This window comes from Eurosta solidaginis, chromosome 4 (genome assembly GCF_040869045.1).
Source record: "Eurosta solidaginis isolate ZX-2024a chromosome 4, ASM4086904v1, whole genome shotgun sequence".
Classification (NCBI taxonomy): domain Eukaryota; kingdom Metazoa; phylum Arthropoda; class Insecta; order Diptera; family Tephritidae; genus Eurosta; species Eurosta solidaginis.
Window position 1 is genome coordinate 121,576,681 of NC_090322.1, and position 6,000 is coordinate 121,582,680.

Sequence of the window (6,000 nt, forward strand, 5' to 3'; positions counted from 1 at the left end):
CTAGTTTAGAGAAGCATACTATCAAGCTTGTCGACGAGGCAGTGCCCATCAAGGAGCGACACTATCCACTTTCGCCCGCAATGCAAGCGATCGTTTATGAGGAAGTCGACAAAATGTTGGAGTTGGGTGTGATAGAGAAGAGTGAGAGCCCGTGGAGCAACCGGACGACAGTGGTACGAAAGCCGGGGAAGAATCGCTTGTTTGGATGCGCGTAATCTAAATGCTGTCACGGTAAAAGACGCTTATCCTCTACAAAATATAGAAGGAATATTAAGTCGCATCGACGACACACACTTTATAAGTAGCGTCGACTTAAAATTTGCTTTTTGGCAAATCGAACTAGACGACGAGAGCAAACCCTATACCGCTTTCACTGTGCCTGGACGCCCACTCTATCAATTCGTAACTATGCCGTTTGGACTGTGCAACGCTGCACAAAGACTATGTCGCCTGATGGATCGGGTCATTCCACAACGATTGAAATCTAACGTTTTTATTTACTTGGATGATTTATTAATCATCGCCCCTGACTTTGACTCACATCTTCGGATTTTGCAAGAAGTCGTCATCTGCTTAAGAGACGCAAACCTTACAATAGGGTTGAATAAATCGAGATTTTGTTTCAAGGAATTGCCATATTTAGGTTATATAGTAGGAGGCGGGATGTTAAAGACAGATCCTGAGAAGATCAAAGCAATACAGAAAATCCCTGTTCCAAAAACGGTAAAAGATGTGCGCAGTTTCCTCGGAACTGCAGGATGGTATAGGAGATTTATAAAAGATTTCGCCACAATGGCAGCACCTTTGACAGATTCGTTAAAGAAGGGGAAAAAGTTCGAAATGTCTGAAGAAGCAGTGGAAGCATTCAATAGCTTGAAGAGAGCACTCACAAGTACTCCAGTTCTCAGACACCCTGATTTCTCAAAAAGATTTTTCATACAATGCGATGCATCTGATTATGGTCTGGGTGCAATACTCTACAAAAAGAAAGTGATGATGCAGAAAAGCCAATCGCATACTTTTCACAAAAGTTCAACGACTGTCAAAGAAAATATAGTACAACGGAGAAGGAATGTCTTGCGGCGGTGATGGCCGTCAAGAGATTTCGACCATATATCGATCTAATGCCATTCACGATAGTGACTGATCATGCTAGCCTTAAATGGCTAATGTCTTTAAAAGATTTAAATGGAAGACTAGCTAGGTGGTCATTACAATTACAAGCTTTTAATTTTGAAATAGAACACCGTAAAGGTGCAGACAATATAGTGGCCAATAGCAAATATGGATACCGTTGAATTCGAATCGAAGGAATATAAAGAATTAATCAGCACAATAGAAAACAATACAGATAGGTTGCCTGATCTAGAGGTAGAAGACGGCATGGATTTTAAAAAGTTTTTGTCGAAAAACGTAGAACTAGAGGAAAATGAGTGGAGATTGTGGGTCCCTGAAGCTTCGACGTCAACTCTCATTGAAAACGCACACTGTCCAGAGATAGCTGCGCACGGGGGTATGGCGAAAACTCTACATAGACTTAGGAGGTTGTACTATTGGCCTAACATGGTGGTACAGGTTCGCAACTTTGTGCGAGAATGCCAGACCTGTAAGGAAACAAAACCTTGTAATGTAATTTTAACGCCAGGGATCGGAAAAGAGGTGGTAACAGTTCGCCCATTTCAGAAATTATACATTGACTTTTTAGGCAAATATCCGAGGTCGAAACGCGGCAACTGTTTTATTTTTATTATTATCGATCATTTTTCAAAGTTCATTTTTTTGAAGGCAATGCGCGAAGCTACCGCGAGTAATGTGGTAAAGTTCTTAACCGAAGAAATTTTCCATAAGTTCGGCGTACCGGAAATCGTACATTCCGATAACGGTAAAAAATTTGTATCCAAACAGTTCACGGAACTATTGGAAACGTACGGGGTTAGACACTTAAAAACAGCTTTTTATTCACCGCAATCGAATGCCGCCAAAAGAGCAAATCAATCGGTGTTAGCCGCTATCAGATCGTATTTAGAAAACGACCATCGAGATTGGGACTTATACCTAACCGAGATCGAGTGTTCTCTTCGGACTGCAGTGCACTCTGCGACCGGAGTGTCGCCATACTTTGCACTTTTCGGATTCAATATGTTCACGAACGGCGCGGATTATGCCCTCGCAAGGAAACTAAGTTGTCTTAATGACAATGAACAATGTTTGTGCTTGATCATAGTGACAGGCTTAGATTAATGCGCGAGAAAATAAAAGAGAATTTGCACGAAGCGTATGAGAGTAACGCGGCGCGTTACAACAAAAGGATCCGCGAAGTACAATTTAAGCCCGGTGAAGAAATTTACAAACGGAACTTTGTACTTAGCGAATTACTAAGGCGCTAGGTAACAATATGTACTTGTTAGAGTCGTTGGCAGGGAAGAGTTTAGGGGCCTGGCACTCGAAGGACCTTAAACAATAAACGAATCCTAAAGAACCTAATTCTACAGAACCTAACGCTTGATAATTAACTTAATATTAGCTAACCTAGAACTAAATAACTTACGGTTAAATAACTTAAAACTACGTAATTTTGTACTTTATAACTTAATACTAAAATGCCTCGTTGTAACCTGAAAAGAATACAAAATGTTATTAAATGGACATAAAAATATCTCATTACTTGCGTGAGTACCATCCCGTCGATGAGGGTCAAGTCGGGGGGATGGACGTTTCCATAAAACGCTCGTTCCAAAGTATCTAAGAAGAACACAAAAAGTAATAGTTCTTATATATACATTATAATTCTTATACTTCCCGTAACATATGCCCGGCTAAGCTCTCGAGGCAGGAGACGTTGTCAGGGTGTGGGTGTTCCCCGCGTTGGTCGCACTTTGGCCCGCTCGAGTGGTACGGCCGAACTCCCAAGTCAAGGGCAAAGTTACCTAGAAAGACAAAATAAAAGTAGGCAAAAGTAATAATTCGTAGACACAGGTGTACAAGTCATATATACTTCCCGTAAACTCCAGGATTCCAATACCGCGCCCGTTACGCCTCACAACCGGAGCGTCCTATCTCCGCACTGAAAAAGAAAAAAAAAAAAATTTAAATTATTTTAGCCAGAGAAGCATAGCCACTTATATAAGTGCACATTTTTTTTGTGTTGGGTAACCAAATCATCAAAACTATAACAACCACCTGTAAAGTGTCACCTTTCATTGAAAGTATTTATTCTTAATTATTACCTTTTCTGAGGCCTTTGGTGGTCGCTGGACACCTTTCGCGATGCGTGTGGACGCCTTCAGCAGTCGACTACTGCTCCAAAACTCCAAGATGGTATGTCGCAGATCCCTGGGCCGTTTGACCATCGGGGCGAAGTGGCTGCTTTCAAGCCACCCCAGAAGCAGAACGGACTGCCTATAAATCGCACTAAAGAGCCGCTGCCCTTTTTCATAATAATACTCGCGCACTGAATTGACTGTATTTATTTTTTTTTTTGGGTTCAAAGTTCTATGGCCGCCAGGATTAATTGAATCTCTAATAGGCCAGGTTGTATTCCAAATGTGATGTGATTCCAATAGTGTTATTGATTCCAGATTTGCGTTTTAGTTATTGGGTTCCAGGTTATATTCGACTCGTGTGAGGTTTTGTAGTTTATTACAAAAGGTTTTGTATGTACAAATTTGTTGAATGAAACGAAATGACATTTGGTCAATTGACGTTTGTTTAGCGAGCCACATTTTATATGACATGTTGAAGTCATACTGACTGTGTAACCGACGTGCATTGGTTTATGCTTGTTGGATGGCATACAGGATTACAAACAAAATTTGGTTGTATCCTTTATACAAAACATTATTATATACATATAAGGTACGAAACATGTTATTTACATGAAACTTATTAAGCATTGATAGCTAGTCAGGTTAATTAAAATTTAACAGTGGCTTTTTGAAAAAAATGTATGAGCTCAGTGATTTTGGCTAAATTGTTTTCACATAGAATATCTTTAAAATTATGATGATTTTTAAATAGATTGAAGGTGTCGCGGGTGTTGCTAAGCAGTCCACATACAAAAGTTTGATGAATGTAGTCATCAATATGGCCGCATCTACATCTTTCGGATCTGTTGGCGCCAATTTTAAATAAATAGGACTTGTCATATGATAAGATTCTGTTTAGTCTCTTCAGTTCCGTAGTCGGAAATTTTAATTTCCTGAACCAGCAGTGATTTTTCCTAGTTCTATGTATGTCTGCATATAAGTTTGGATGTTCAATTGAAAATTCCAAAAATTCGTTGTACCAAGTGTCGTATATTTCATTTCGAATAAGTCTAAGACCCTCTTGTATAGTAAGTTTAAAATCTTTGAAGATGTCAGTTTCGGTTGCTTTCTTGGCAATTGTATCAGCTCTTTCATTTCCTGGTATACCCATATGACTGGGTGTCCAGATTATGTGTACTTGATTGAAATTGTGATGCTGAATAGTACGAAAGATATTTTGAGCTATATAGTTGTTGGTTCGATGGTCTTTTAAAATGTGACAAACCGCTAGACTATCTGTGAAGATAGCTATACTTTCACTTTCGTTTGTAATGGCCAAATTAATGGCTTCCTCTATGGCTAATATTTCACCAAAGGCAGAAGAGGATTTGAAAGGCAAACAAAATGAGTGTTCGCTGTTGGTGTTCAAATAAAAAATACCACAACCAGTTTTGTTTTCCCCAAGAGAGGCATCTGTAAATATAATGTCAAAGGCTAAATTTTTGTAATTGTCAATTATTTCATGATAGTTTGCAACAGCATATTCATTAGTCATATTGGCTTTTTTTAAGTTTAAAATTTTGTCTCGGATGATGATCTTGGGGTAAGGGAAAGAAAAATCCACCGTACCAAGACTGTCGAAAATCCATTTGAATTGGTTGTAAATTGTTGTGTAATTTGTGTTTAAATGCGTATACTCAGTTATGGAAGTTCTTATTGGATCATTTGTAGTGAATATCGTAACCATTTATTTTGCCATAAGCCACTTACATCTTCCTTGGGGTGGAAGTTCGTTTGCGATAGCATAAAGTAGGGGTACCGGCGTAGACGGAGTGAGGCCTAAAGATCTACGTAAGAATTTGTTTTGCAGTGATCGAACTTTGTTGTGTGAAGATTGAGCAGTATTTACACAGGTTGTGCTACAGTACTCGATTTTGGACCTTACTAAGGACTTATATAAATTTAAACCAGTTTGCGGATGAAGTCCTGATTTGATATTTGTTAGACATTTGAATAAGTTGATATTGGATTTTGATTTTTCTATGACATTTGAGAAATGTTCCTTCGCACTAAGGGATGAATTTATGTACCGCCCTAAGGCTTTAATGTTACGGACTTGAGCTATATTGATGCCATTTACTTCAACTCTCAATTCTTTCTTACTGCTTTGGTTTATATACATGGCTTTAGTTTTGTTTGGATTGAAACTGAGATTTAGTAGATTGCATTTTTCCATTAGAATGTCTAATTTTGATTGAAGATTGAAATTTGCTTCAATGAAATTGTTACCTGATGAGATTATAAACAAATCATCAGCAAACTGGTAAATATGTGTGTTGTCATCACTGAGATTGTGTAAGGAGGCTGTATATAAATTAAATAGAAGAGGCGACAGACAACTGCCTTGAGGAAGGCCATTAACAACTTCAGCTTCGTCATTACCTAGCCTTAATTTCCTATATGATAAGAAGTTACAAATCCATTCTATGTATGCTTCATTGATTTGCATATCAAAGAGAATGTTTTTAAGAATATGTATATCTACACAGTTGTAAGCGTTACTGAAGTCGACTGTACATAAAATGTAGTGAGCTTTATTACTTTTCAGGACTTTGAGTTGATGCAAAATGTGATTTACACATGAGGTTGCCGATCTATTTTTCCTATAAGCAAAAGTTGATAAAGGTAACTTGTTGTGTTTTTCTAAGAAGTTATATATTCTGTCTTTAATGCATGTATTTAATAATTTGAGCGG